Genomic DNA, 14,946 nt, shown 5'->3' with positions numbered 1-14,946 from the left:
GATTCCTCGAGGCCCAGGAGGGCTTAAGGAAGAGACAGAGCAGGCAGCTCCGGAGGGGAGGGGCTAAAACTCCGGGAGGAGCTGTGAAGCTCAGGTGAAGCAAGAAAGAGTTGTGGTACAGGCTCAAGACAGTTTAAAGAAGCTGTGGGACTTCTAGGAAGGAGTTGAGAGACAGAAAGAACAGGGTCACAGAGACCCAGAAGGGTTTAAGAAAACCAGGCATTTCCTAGGGGGAGGAGAGGAAATTCATAACCTCTAGGTCCAAGAAGGCCGGAGAAGAGATAGAGAAGGTAGCTTCAAGGGGAGGCAAATAGCCCAAAGGGCTTAAAGGAAACATGAGACTTAGCAGAGAACTCCCGGGGTTTGGGTCAGGAGTTGGTCTGATGCTTGTGTTGGGGTTGGTCTGGTGCTGCTAATTATTCAAAGGCTAAATACTGGCCCCTGAGATCTGGTTGCAGTGTCCTTCAATGGATTATGAGAGTTTGTTGTGTCCTTTAAGGCAACTGTTTGCAAGTTGTTAAATGGTTTTGATCAGGGAAAACACAAGGAAAGGAGGTTAGACTCGGGGATTTCTCTCCTTTCTTTCTTTCTTTTTTTTTTTTTTTTGAAGCTTAGTGGGGTTTTTTTTTGTTTTGTTTTGTTTTTAAGATTTATTCATTTATTATATATAAGTACACACTGTAGCTGTCTTCAGATACCAGAAGAGGGCATCAGATCTCTTTACAGATGGTTGTGAGCCACCATGTGGTTGCTGGGAATTGAACTCAGGACCTCTGGAAGAGTAATTGGGTGCTCTTAACCGCTGAGCCATCTCTCCAGCCCCTCTCCTTTCTTTCTTTCTCTTTCTTTCTTATATAGGGGGAGAGGGGTTGAAAAGGAGGAATATAGAAATATTATAGGAATAATAGGGGGAAAAGGTAGATTATTGAATCTACTCTTAAACCAAAGAACATGTTATAACCAAAGTCATACATTGATATAGTTTTTTGTATATTGGTACATATTAAGGTTATATTTTGTTACAGCAGTATACACTTTATATTTTAATAAAAACTAAGGTTATTTTTGTTACTACACACTATATGTTTTCAACTCTTATTTGAGGTAATGTACTCAAATAATTCTTAATAATGTAAAGTGAAGTTCTAGATCTTTTGAAAGCTGCTACTACAAAGTGTTAAAAATGTGTAAGAAACTCAAGTTAATAGTTAAAGAATCAAACTCATGGTCATGTTAGGTACTGGTCTAGTTAATTGTAATATGATGTTTTCATGGTTATTGGGATAGTAAATAGCTAAAACCAAACAATTCAGATATACTATAAATAGATAGATGGTCTTTAAAAACCTCAGAGATCCACAGAATATGGCCTTTAAAGATGTTTTATTAATGTAAGCCTTTTTTGAACAATGAGACAGGTCAGCTTCTTGCAGAACCCCATTTTACTTCAAAGAAGATGATGAGCATCAAAAAGCCTCCACGTGGAGTTTGCTACATATGTGACAAGCCGCCATAGGGCAAACAAAACAAAACAAAACAAAACAAAACAAAACAAAACAAAACAACAAAAGTCTGCCCTTGCTTCAACTACAAGCAAGATGCTGTCTACGCAGGACTAAGGTGACACAGAGAAGTCAGCTGCTAAGCTTTGCCAAGACAAGGTAAGTAGTCTTTCACATTTCCTGCTTCACAGAAAAGTGCATCAGACATACTGGGCCAGTAGGCTGAGGATGGATGCTCCAATGTTATACAGACAACTTGGGGGGACTAGCCAGGCAGCCAGCTCCTCTGATATTTATTCCTTCTCCAGTCCCTGATGGGGGTAAAGACAAAATAGTTATATTCTCACAAATAAACTTACGTTGTTTAAGAAGATGGTTTTAGGTCTAAAAATATGTTTTTAGGTTAGCAATACAAGTTGTGGTAGAAACTAACTTATGTACAGAACTCTGAACTCACCAAGATAGGATAGATAATAGAGTACTTTATCCAAAGTTGCCATGTATAGAGGGACTGGACATTGTAAAAGTAACCCCTACATAATAGTTTTCATAATTGTTTCATATTTGTTATTACTATAGAGGTGTGTTATTGTTAGAAAGCCTTTTTATTTAGACAAAAATGGGGAAATGTTGGGGATTAGTGTGGTGTTGCTATGTATTCAAATGCTAAGTATTGGCCCCCAAGATCTAGGTGCAGTCCCACAAGCACATTCTCAGGTACACCAAATGATGTTATGTAAACTTTGCTCACCAATCTTCTCTGATTGGCTAAGTAAAAGTAGCTATCAGTCAGCTGCTGGGGAGAATGGAAGTAGGCGGGGCTTCGGTTAGATTAGGAGCATGTGGTCATGGACAAGAGAAATGAATCATGTAAACAGACTGATGGAGTAGGAACAGCCTGGGCAGGACTCAAATAGCGAGTAACTTGGGGAGCACAGCTGAGAAATAGCCAGTCTAGCACAGAAAAATGGATTAGGGATAATTACTCAGTAACTTTGCTAAAGCTCATTAAATTAATAGACGATGTCTCAATTATTGGGGGGGAGCTGGCCATGTCATATTAAGAGCTGATAGAGTTATTAAATATCATACCACATTATGTGTGTGTGTGTGTGTGTGTGTGTGTGTGCGTATAAGTTCCAGGAAGCAGCAGGGAGAACAAAAGAAGCAGAGGAGAGTTAAGTGTCATGAAGACAAAAATTTTATTCTTAGGGCATCCCCAAGTGAATTGAGAGACTTGTCATAGAGAAATGTCCCACATCACCGAGGAGAGGTGTCCATCCTTTTCCAAGTGATAGGGGGCCAAGTAAGGTGAGAGGGACTTTCTAGCACGTTAGTATAGCTTTTGTATTAATAGTAGAAAACATATGCAGCTCTGAGGTGACACTTATGCAGTAGAGAGAAGAGAGCAGCTGAAGAGGTGAATGGGGGTGGGGGGTGGAAGGAGGCTTTTGGGAAAAGGGAGGAGGTATCTTTAGTACAGAGATGCTCACATGGGCACCCCAGGTCAGAGAGGTGAGATGTACCCAGGTAGGGCATACATTGTAGGCTGCAGAAGCCAGAGGATGAGTGCCCAGGAGGTGTAGCAGGCTGCAGGAGGCAGAAAGACAGAGAGTAGAGAAGCAGCTGAAGACTCTAGAATTTATAGTCAAATCTGGCATGTGGCAGAAGCCAGAAGAAACAAAAGATCCACACATACCTTAGGAGAGTCATATCAGCAGTTCAGTTCAGAGAGGGCAAATTCCTGGGAAAGGAGGTTGTAATGCCATTGCTGGGTTTCAGTGCCAGATGAATGAACGAGTGTGGACACGATTGCTCCCAGGTGTGTTGAGAAGGTTTAGTGTGCATCTGAAGGAGAAAAGAGGCAGAGACATCTGAAAGGGTCCAGACCAAACGTGTCTAGCAGACTGAACCAGGCCATGGGGTGAGGGTGGAGGGCAGCAAGAGAGGAAGAGAAGAGAGCACCTGGGAACCAAGAGGCCAAGAAAGTACATAGTCAAAATGGCTGGGTCAGAGAAGCTGGGGGAAGGGAAGGAAAGCTCAGGGGCTGGAAAGGTTGAAGGCATGGGGTGGGGTATGCCAGGCAGGATGAACTGAGGAGGAATTGATGGGGGCTGGCAGCCAGAGTCGGCTTTGGTATGTTTAACAGGCACCCCAGCCATCCATTTCTTTGAGATCCCACAACCTTTCTCTCTCTCTCTCTCTCTCTCTCTCTCTCTCTCTCTGGTATTTCATTACAGTGAGGCAAAGCTAACTAATATGATTTCTCCATTTACTTCCTATCTAATGATATGAAGATCCCACGAGATACCATGCAGATCTTTCTAGAAGTATGCTTGTGGAGAGTGGGAAAAAAGCTAAGGTAGTTCCCGAAAGGATCAGGGCAATACTCTATTTTTGAAATGTTAAATATTGACAAACTGTCTAACTTTTTGGCATTCGTTTTCTGCAGTGAGTAAAAATAGCCTCTTATTGTGGCATTTCTCTGGTTATGAATGACCTTGGTATCTTTTCTTAGGTAGAGAAGTTTCTCTTTAGAGACTAGCTTTTTTGATGGTTTGTTTGATTTTGTTTTAAAGACTTATTTATTTTTTCTTCCATTTTTATTAAATTGAGTATTTCTTATTTACATTTCAAATGTTATTCCCTTTCCCGGTTTCCTGTCCATCAGCCCCCAACCCCTCCCCCTTCTATATGGGTGTTCCCCACCCCATCCACCCCCATTATTGCCCCCCCACAACAATCCCCTACATTGAGGCTCCAGCCTTGGCAGTCCCAAGGGCTTCCCCTTCCACTGGTGCCCCAACAAGGCTGTTCACTGCTACCTATGGAGTTGAAGCCTCGGGTCAGTCCATGTATAGTCTTTGGGTAGTGGTTTGAGACTAACTTTTTCTATTGGATCATTGAACTTTTTAGTATAATTCCAGGGATTCTGTGGAGTGGGCAGAATGCCCCTTCATGGGGATTATAAGCTGCAAAAGTTTGCCATTGTTCTTTTGACTCAGCTGTTATCTGGCTACAGGTTCAGGTCTACCTGGGTCTCAGCAGCCTTCCTTTCTCTTAAGTTTTGCAGCGGTCAGTGATGGCAGGAAGCACACGGAAGAAAAGACAATATTCCAAGTGCCGTCAACCCAAGGGCCTCTCTCTACTGTGCTGTCTCTCTTTTTCTTTTGAGACAGGATCTCAAGTGTCCCAGGCTGGCCTCAAACTCTCTGTGTAGCCAAAGACAAACCTGAACTTCTGGTCCTCCTGCCCTACCTTACAGGTTTGAGCTACTAATCAGGTTTCTGTAGTGTGGGGAATTGAAGCCAGGGGCTCATGCATGCTAAGCAAGCACTCTACCAACTGAGCTACAAAGGCCTCTGTCCAAAATTGTTGTCCAAAAGAAACTTAAGAAACTGAGTTGGAAGGAAAGACAGATGTATCTACTAGAGGTCTTGTGAGAGCTACATTGTTGCTGTGGTATGAGTGTTTGTGTCCCTTCAAAACTCATATGTTTGCCTCATATGAGGCAAATTTGCATAACATTAAAAGGGGACCGGGACTTAATTAGTAGAGTACTTGCCTTAGATTCAGCCTCAACTACATACTAAGTTCAAGCACCAATCAAAAGCAAGAAAGCAGTGGAGTCTTTGGGCAGCTATGAAATCACAAAAATAGAAATCTTTTAAATGGGATTGGCATCTTTGTTTGCTTGAATATGAAATGGCAACTGTACTGGCTGATTTTCTGTGTCAACGTGACACAAGCTGGAGTTATCACAGAGAAAGGAGCTTCCCTTGAGGAAAGGATCTACTGTAAGGCATTTTCTCAATTAGTGACCAAGGGGAGAGGACCCAGCCCATTGTGGGTAGTGCTTTTCCTGAGCTGGTAGTTTTGGGTGCTATAAGAAAGCAAGCTGAGCAAGTCAGGAGAAGCAAGCCAGTAAGTAACATCCCTCCATGGCCTCTGCATCAGCTCCTGTTTCCTGACCTGCTTGAGTTCCATTCCTGACTTCCTTTGGTGATGAACAGCAATGTGGAAGTGTAAGTTGAATAAACCCTTTCCTTCCCAACACACTTCTTGGTCATGATGCTTTGTGCAGGAATAGAAGCCCTGACTAAGACAGCAACCTTCGATGGTGGCGTTATTTTGGAAGGGGCCTAATTGATGGAAGCTGGTCATTCAGATTGGACTTTTGGAGGTTTACACTGGGTCCTTGGTCTTTTCCTTTCTATTTCTGGTTACCCAGAAGGTCTGCAGCCTTTGGAACCCAGAGCTGCCAATGTCTTTTGCTTATAGTGGCTAGTTTATACTTTGTATCTGGAATGGACTGAGACTCAGGCTAAACAGATTTCACTGCCCTCTCCCCTAACACTGGACCTCATTTGAAGGACGCTAATCCCATCTCTCAGTAGAGATGCCAGGCTGAAGGCTCTTTACTTTGATAAGTTCCTTCACTAGTATTGCCCTTCAATACTGTTTCTCAACAAAGTCACCAGGGATTGGAAAGGGACAGTGACAGTACAGATCTGGCCAGAGTTGCGACGTGTATGTCACATAGACCCAATGCTTCACATCAGATTTTGGCCAGTCCAAAAGGGATGACCCAGAATAAGTTAGCACCTTAGCATTTCTTCTAGGCTCTGCCCAACAGTTACCTAGCAACAGCCAGGTAGGCTTTTTTTTTTTTTTTAATAATAATAAAAAGGACTGTTTGGCCTCTCCCTCTCTTTCTGACTGTCTTCTCTCTCTGACCCCTTTCTCCCTCCTTTCCCATCTTCTCCCTCCACGTTCTGGCAAACCTCTTCCCTTTTCTTTTTCTTTTTTCTCTTTCTCTGTCCCCTCTCTCTACCTCTACTCCTATCTTAACTCCCCTTTTCATGCCCCTAAATAAACTCTGTTCTATACTAGACCTATTGTATGGCTGGTCCCTGGTGGGGGGTTGGGGGGATGTCTTGGCATGGGCACCATACCGCTCTACAAAACACATCACTGGTTTTATAAAACATATCAGAATAAGTTCTAGATTTTTTTTCCAAAATAATTTTTTTTGGAAGGGGGAATAAAGTAGACACTTTTAGTTTCTTGGGGGTTGTGTCATGTGATTTTTTTTCTTTTTTGAAAATTGCCTTATGAGATGATGTTTTGCTGAAGCAGACATGAGGGAGGGTCTTTTGCTGAGAACAGCCATGAGGCATTTTTCTGGAAGCTGCCTGGAAAGGGGGCATGTGGTGTTTTGCTAGAGCAGACGCTCGAGAGGACACGTGACGTTTGGAAAGGGTAGAAGTATAACCCGACAGAGTGGATGATGCTGTGGCACTGATTTGTTTCTTCTTTTTTACTAATCATCATTTGTCCTGATTTTATAGGAAGAAAAGCTCCAAAGAACTTCTTGTGATATTCTGGTGGCTTCTGGCTGCTTCTGAGGTCGCAGTTTCCTCTGTGTGGACTGCGGTTGCTGATTCGTGAACGGTGTTTGCGAGGGATTGAGCTGCTGCTGCTGATTCATGTAAACTGAACTGCTGATATCCTGACAACACAGGAATTGCCCCAAGAAACTATTTCTAAAGAGGTCCACATGTCCCTTTGCCCTGTTAGCCTTTTCTTCCCACTACCTCTGGCGGGTGGTGGGCTAGAAGGGAGGTTAAAACATAAGAACCCTTATTAAAGTAGGTTTTGAAAAATCTAAGCCAACAGGGAATAAAAACAACCAAACTCCTTTCCTTTAGGCTTAATCCTAAGAGGCTCTCAGCCCTGAAGAGCAAGGGTCTGTCACTAGGAGACAAACTTGTTCGAGAGCAAAGCAAAGTCTAACAGATAGGCCAAGCCCCCAAACACGGTAAGAGCCCTGGATCCAGCCATGCCTGAAAGCCACAAACAACTAGCTTTTCAATCTATGCGAGTCAGAGCACAGCACTGTTTGGTTAAGGCCAGTCTGAATCGCTTTTTTTTTTTTTTTTTCAAATCACATAAACTGTCAATCCCATGGCAAACACTGGGATGCAGGCTGCTTGGCTGGGGTTTAAAACAGTCACCGCCCGGGGCTGGGGATTTAGCTCAGTGGTAGAGCGCTTACCTAGGAAGCGCAAGGCCCTGGGTTCGGTCCCCAGCTCCGAAAAAAAAAGAACCAAAAAAAAAAACAAACAAACAAACAAAAAAAAAAAACAGTCACCGCCCACTGTTAGCTCCATTAGGAGGCTCTGGATGGCAAGAGCCTGAATCTGAAGTGTCCTGGGATGATTTACGTGCACAGAGTGCATCCTGATGGGCTCCGCCCCGCCTTTGGGGATTTCCCAGACTGTTGGGTTCAGCCTAAAGTGCGCCTCTCTGCCCACGCTGGTGGAGCTGCCCATTTGGCATGAAGAGTTGTACCGTCTCCTCTGCTGCTGTCCTGAGCTGGTCTTTCAGGCTTGGCAAATGGACCGCTCTTGGACGTTTCTGAGATGAACTCCTCCAGGCCAGGGCTGGCTCTTACTGACTTACTCTCCCATATAGCTTTTAGTAGAGGTCTCAGAATATGGACTGAATTTCTAGGGGAAGTGGGGGGGTGGGGAACCGATGACCTGGAGTCCTAACTCTGCTTACTCTAGCTAGATGGTCTTTGGCTACCTAGGACAGCCTATTTTGAGCCTTAGGAGAATTATTATGGAGACTGACAAGATCTAGCCCTTTCAGTACAACAACAAAAAGATGTGAACTAGGCCTTTTATTTTTAATCTATCTGTTTATTTTGCTCTTCTGGGGATCAAACCCAGAATTCTGTGCTAAGCAGCAACTCTACCATTGTTGATATGGTCCTTGCCCTCTCCCCCAACCTGGGGCCTCTTTTAAAGCACACTAATCCTATCCCATTCATGAGGGTAAAGCCTTCATGATAAAATCAGCTCCCGTAGGTTCCCTGTCTTAACTGTTACCATCACCTAAGTGATTTGATTTCAAAGTATGAACTTGGGAATGACATAATCAGACCACAAACAACAGTACTTTATCTACTCATCCCTTGTTTATTTTTATTTGTTTGAGACACTGTCTCATTGTGTCACCTAGGCTGGCCTGGAATGCACTGTGTAGACCAGACTGACCTTGAGCTCACACTCCTCCTGCCTCTGCCTCCCAAGCGCTGGGATCCCAAGTGTACATCACCATACCCACTCACAGTCATCTATGCTCTGTGTACTTGGCCACACCTAAGAGTATAGCCATGAGGTTCTGCTGGATACAACCTGCTCTTCTTGTAGAGGATTTGTTCCCAGCACCCTCGTGGTAGCTCACAACTGTCTATAACTCTTGTTTCAGGACATCTGATGCCCTCTTCTGACCTCAGAAGGCACCAGGCATACACATGAAGCACATATATAAATTCAGGCAAATTTTATAAAAATAATCTTAAAAAACATTTTAAAAAAGACATACTGACTGAGTTGTGGGACACAGAACTTGGGAGGCAGAGGCAGAGGCAGAGGCAGAGGCAGAGGCAGAGGCAGAGGCAGAGGCAGAGGCAGAGGCAGAGGCAGAGGCAGAGGCAGAGGCAGAGGCAGAGGCAGAGGCAGAGGCAGAGGCAGAGGGATCTCTGAGTTCAAGGACAGTCTGGTCTATAGAGCAAGTTCCAGGACAGCTAGGTTTACACAGAGAAACCCTGTCTTAAAAAGCAAAACAACAACAAAGGGGCATCCTGGTTGCAAGCAATGGTGGAGTATAAATGGACAACACGATCACTCCATGGTATGGTAAAGGGAAGGTTTTCTGAAGGAGAAAACAGCCAAAGGCATCTGGAAGAGCCTAGAGAGAGAAAAAGATTGAACCTGGCTATGAGAAGTAGGGGCAAGGAGACAGGAGAGGAGAGAAGAGGAGAGAGAGGAGAGAGAGGAGGGGGAGGGGAGGGGAGGGAGGGGAGGAGAGGAGAGGAGAGGAGAGGAGAGGAGAGGAGAGGAGAGGAGAGGAGAGGAGAGGAGAGGAGGGAGCCAAAACAACAGGGTTATAAGGAGAATGGGTAGTTGCGGGAGGGAAGCCCATGGAATTGAGAGTAGGGGAGGAGGTAAGAAGAGCTAGAATCCCAGTATGGACTTTGAACTGTGTAACAGGGTCTCCACTGGAAGACCCTGGAGCCCAGCATGTGCTTTTGTATGCTAATAGGCATCATAGAGGGCCGTCTGTCCCTTGTGGCCATGAAAAGTGAAATGCTCCTTTTGGTAGAGGGAACCTGTTTCACAAGAGAGCCACCTGCCTCTGAGCGCTGGAATTAAAGGTGTCTGCTACCAAGTCTGGCTAATTTTTCTTTTATTCTGTTTTAATGTGGGTGCTGGAATCAAAACTTGAGTTCTCATGTTTGCACAGCAAGTGCCTTTACACACTGAGCCCGTTCTCCAGCACTTAGACTACATTTCATGGCCTCTCTGCAATTGGGTGGGGCTGTAAGACTAAGTTTGGGCCTGTGGAATTTGGGCATTGAAGGTCTATTCAGTTGAGACCTTCCTCCTAACCCCCTTTCAGGAGAGCTGCTGAAGGGCCCTCAGGATGAACAGAGATCTTGATCCCAAAGATGGAAAGAGCCTGGGCCCTGAATGACAAGGTGGAGTATAGTCCCACTGCCGACCAGGCCCTCTAGGACACGAATATGAAAGACATTTTAACTATGTTTGTCTCCTAGAGCTTCATTCAGGTTCTGTATCATAGCAGCGCAGCCTACCCTACCATTAACCAGTGCCAACTTAAGTGAACGTGGACTTCCAGGAAGGAAATGGGCTGCTCATGCGGTCAACGACAGGCTCAGTAATGGGGTGAAGGAGGGCTTGTCACAAAGAGGGGTGCTGCTTCAGGAACTACAGCCAACCATTTTTATGCCTTAGTCTTAATGTTAAAATTCCTGGAAGAAAGATTAAGCTGATCTTCTTTGTCTAGAAGATAACAGATAACAGATATTTGTTTAAGTTTTTTGTTTGATTTTGGGTTTGTTTTTGAAAGGATAGTGTCACTGAGTAACTGAGCTGACCTTGAATTTAGAGTGGATGCCATGTTTGGGGGCTTTTCCTGGTCATGACATACTGATCAAAAAGCACAGACAGAAGTTGAGTGTGGTGGTGCATCCCTTTAATCCCAGAACTTGAGAGACAGAGGAAGGTACATCTCTATGAGTTGGAGGCCAGCCTGGTCTGCCTAGTTAGTTCCAGGGCAGCCAGCCAGCACTCTGTAGAGAGAGACCCTTCCTCAAAGGTGAGAAAGCACCAAGAGGGTCTTGCCACATAGCCATATGTCTTAGGTTGTCCTCAGTCTCCCAAGGTCTAGAATTTCAGGTGTGAGCTGGACTGCCTGGTTAGGACCTTTGATCTCAATTCCTACTAATTGCATTTAATGAGAGGATGGATTTTTCAAGAGGAAATAAAGGAGAGGCAGACAGAGGGCAGGCGCTCTGACTTAGCACATTTGCTTTGTGTTCCACACCAGTCACATGTTCCCCCAGTGGATGGGGGACAGTCATGGTGAATATATGCAGGAAAGCAAGACTTGCTGGACCAAAGAGAGGGGATATGAAGAGAAGAGCATAAATAAAGCCATAACTTACATGCAGATGTCTCTCTTGGTCCCCACTGAACATACAGGGGTGAAACACTGACATTTCAGCGTTATGTAAAAACAGAAACAGGGAGGTCAAATCAACATGGCTTGCAGGTATATTATTTATACCTGAATTTTTGCTGCAAAATAAAATAGGCTAGGTGGAGCACACCTGCAGTGCCTTCGTGCAGGCACTGAAGGAAGGAGGAATGTAAGCTGGGAGACAGCCTGGGTTGCACAGTGAGAGAGACTCTTACCTCAAAAAAAAATAAAAAATAAAGATGGAAAATTTCAGTGAGTTGTCTGGGTCTAAAATTAAGATAAAGAAAAAATCAATAGCTCTTCCACTTATACCAACACGGTCCTCTGAAAGGGCATAGTGGAAGCGGTGACCACACTCACTGTAGCTACAGAGAAGACCGAGGGCCTAAGAATAGACTCAATACAAAAACCCATGCAAAGGAAAACTCCCAGACACTGCTGAAAGACACCAGAGAAGACTGGAGATGGGGAGGGGGGTCTCACTCTAGCCCAGGTTGCCCTGGAACTCACGGCCATTCTCCTGCTTTAGCCTCTCAAGTGCTGGGATTGCAGGTATGATCTCTTAGTTTAATTTTTTAAATTGTATTTGTTTGTTTGTTTGCTTTTGTTTTGTTTCCCCAAACAGGATTTCTCTGTGTAACAGCCCTGGCTGCCCTGGAACTTGTTCCGTAGACCAGGATGGCCTCAAACTCACAGAGATCCATCCGACTGCCTCTGACTCCTGAGAGCTGGGATTAAGGTATGAGGCAGTCTCCTGGCCTTGAACTTGATCCTCCTGCCTCTCCTCCAGAGTGCTGGGACTATATCACAAACTGAGCTACTATGCCCGTTTGTGATTGTTGACTTGTTTTTGAAAGAGAAAAGTCAGCCCTGTTGCAGTTCAGAATAACTCCCCATCTGTTAAAGACTCACCCAGAGGCGTGGCCCCACAGAGACCTCCTGAACCCATAGTTCATTGACTCTCATTCTGCTTTTGGTCACTTAGCAAGACTGGTGGATGATGACTATTCCCTTCGCCTGGCAGTGGTGCTGCATGCTTTTAATCCCAGCACCTGGGAGGCAGAGGCAGGCGGATCTGAGTTCCGAGTTCCAGGATTTAGCCAGAGCTACACAGAAAAACCCTGTCTCGAAAAACCAGAATAAATAAATAAATACTCCCTTATGAATAAGCGTGTGCATGTGCATGAACGTGCATGCACATACACACGTGTGTATTCAAGTGGGTGCTTGTGCACATGTGTGTATGTGGAGGTCAGAGGACAACTTTGAGCATCATTCCTTAGGGGCCATCTATCTTATTTTCTGACACAGGGCCTCTCTCTGAGACCCAGGGTTTGCCCATTGGGTGAGGATGACCAGCTGGCGAGCCCCAGGGATCCCATTGTCTCCTCCTCAGGCCTGGAATTACAGGCATCTGCCGCCATGCTTGGCTTTTATAGAAATGCTGGTGATCAAACTCAGGCCTCTGCACTTACAGGCAGCCGGCTGCCCACCCCATGGATGGGGTCTATTGATGGTGCATGGCTGTAACTCCTGGACCTGGGGAGTAAAGGCAAGAGCGGCAAGGATTCAGTGCTGGGACTGGGGAGGTGATCCTGTGTGAAGAGCCTGTGTTGCTTACAGAGGGTCCAGGTCAAATTCCTAACGCCTGCCTGGTGGCTCACAACCATCCTGTTCCAGCAGCTCTGATGACCTCCTCTGATCTTCACAGTCACCAGGCACGCTCATGATGCACATAGCATATACATAGGTAAAACACATAAAACAAAACAAATACGTTAATAATAATGATAATGATAATAATAATAATAAGTAAATAAAAGAGTTCAAATCCACCCTGAGTTACAGTGTGAGCTTGAGGCCACCCTGAGTTATGTGAGAATCTGTCTCAAAACAAAACAAGACTAACGTTCAGAAGGCAATAATGCTCTCATGTGCCTCTGGGTATCAGGTTAGTAGGGTTTTGGGTAGTGGTGACCTTGAAGGCTACAGGATCCTCAAAAGTCAAGTCATGAGCGGAGGTGGAACTCTACCATAGAGTACCTGCTTAGTATTACAAGGCTGGGTGCAGTCTCCAGAACTTAAAAGCAGAAACACAAGACCTAAAGCCACAGGCAGGCTTTGTCTGGAGCAGGAAGCAGCCAACACTCCTGTCCCTTCCCTTGTATCTTTGTTCCTCAGCTGTCTGGCCCTTGGGGCTTGCTATCTGATTCTCCTCTTGTCATCACTCCTGCTGCTCTTGTCATCACTCCTACTGGTGCTGCCTCCTGCTATTCTGGTGACTAAATTTGGCCAGCTCTGGGCACATCTTTTGTTCCAAGCATCAGGGTCTGGCAACTGGCCTGGCCTCTTGCTGGGAACTAAATCACCTTAGGCTGCCCCTGGTTTGGTTTGACTTCTTGAGTCTCAAAACAACGGTTGGACTCATATGTCATGCTGTATACCAAATATAGAAGCCAAGCAAATCGATGATTTACCCACCCACACCCTTTTAAAGCTATACAAGTATTTAAAAATTAATGGGCATGTTAGAGCACACCTTTAATCCCAGCACTCGGGAAGCAGAGGCAGGTGGATTTCTGTGAATTTGAAGTAGGTGTGACCTACATGTGAGTTCCAGGACAGTCAAAAGATGCGTGGAGTGACCCTGTCTCAAATAACAACAACAATAGATAATAGAATATAATATTGCAGGACTAAAAATCAGAGATGGAGACAGAAGAATGGATAAGAGTTCAAGGCCAGCCTGAGCCACTTGGTGAGTTTGAAGCCAGCTTAAACTACCCTGTCTGAAGATCAAAACAAAACAAGGGTTGATTAAGTAGCTCTGCCAGGGAGTAGCAAGGTCTTGAGTTAGACCCCGCCAACTGAGCAAAACCATGGGCAATCTTCTTTATCATTTTGCCTTAACAGCAGCCTTTTAAAGTATTATTCAGAGAGTCCAGAAGCCTCTAAGGACTTATCAACTCAACTGTTAAAAAAAAAAATCATGGAGTCTGGAGAGATAGCTTAGCAGTTAAGAGCACTGACTGCTTTTCCAGAGGTCCTGAGTTGAATTCCCAGCAACCACGTGGTGGCTTACAACCATCTGTAATGGGATCCAGTGTCCTTCTCTGGTGTGTCTGAAGACAGTGATGCACTGTATTCATATACATAAAACAAAAACTTAAATTAAAAAAAAGGACCTAGAAAATCACACTATGATCTCAGCACTGAGGAGATTTGAGGCAAGGAGTACATGGAAAGGTCGAGGCCAGCCTGGACTACAGAGTGGGATCATATGTTAAAAACAAATGAATTTAAACCTGGGCATGGCAGGGCTGGAGAGTAGGTGAGTCATTAAGACCAGGGGTGGAGTCCCAGAACTTTCACAACTCCAGTTCCAGAGGATTCAACGCCATCTTCTGGTCTCTGTAGGCTTGGGGCTTAGGGCCATCTTGATCACAAGTCCTGATGGCTGTGGCCCACTCAAGGGAGATGAACTGGGAGAGCCAGTGGGTGTGGAGAAGAGCTGGGCTACTTGCTGGTTCTGCTGGAGCTCAACTTTTTCTCAATCACCAGGTTCAAACTGGCCTAGCAGCAGGTTATGCCACCCCACTGGAGGTCCTGCCCTGTAGAGCATCCTATGCAGACATGCCTTCCAAGAGCTCAATTCAAATGCTACTTTTTTTTTGGTTCTTTTTTTCGGAGCTGGGGACTGAACCCAGGGCCTTGCGCTTCCTAGGTAAGCGCTCTACCACTGAGCTAAATCCCCAGCCCCATGCAACTTCTTTTTATAAAGAACCATTAACCAAGTCAGCATATATGGACACCAGTTCCTGGTCCTCAGCCTCCTCTTCCTGGTATTCTAGAACCTCATGACTGAGTT

At 45.0% G+C, this 14,946-nt stretch overlaps 2 long non-coding RNA genes across 3 annotated transcripts in view; one reads left to right on the top strand and one right to left on the bottom strand.

Moving 5' to 3' along the window:
• LOC108349640 (uncharacterized) overlaps nucleotides 1-7,661 on the top strand; it is a 22,838-nt gene extending 15,177 nt beyond the window's left edge. Inside the window, exons 3-4 of one of the 2 annotated variants that reach the window (XR_015652552.1) lie at nucleotides 1,419-1,661; nucleotides 6,854-7,661. This is a non-coding gene — a long non-coding RNA (uncharacterized LOC108349640). The remainder of the gene's footprint in view (nucleotides 1-1,418; nucleotides 1,662-6,853) is intronic. The other variant, XR_015652553.1, reaches the window with a different exon arrangement.
• Nucleotides 1-14,917, bottom strand: part of LOC120099931 (uncharacterized) — a 16,925-nt gene extending 2,008 nt beyond the window's left edge. Inside the window, exons 1-2 of the long non-coding RNA XR_015652554.1 lie at nucleotides 14,384-14,917; nucleotides 3,202-3,350 (exon numbers count right to left, since the gene is read on the bottom strand). This is a non-coding gene — a long non-coding RNA (uncharacterized LOC120099931). The remainder of the gene's footprint in view (nucleotides 1-3,201; nucleotides 3,351-14,383) is intronic.
• Nucleotides 14,918-14,946: the final 29 nt, after the last annotated feature.

This window comes from Rattus norvegicus, chromosome 1 (genome assembly GCF_021556685.1).
Source record: "Rattus norvegicus strain SHRSP/BbbUtx chromosome 1, alternate assembly SHRSP_T2T, whole genome shotgun sequence".
Taxonomy (NCBI): Eukaryota; Metazoa; Chordata; class Mammalia; order Rodentia; family Muridae; genus Rattus; species Rattus norvegicus.
This window is presented reverse-complemented; position numbering and strand designations above follow the sequence as displayed.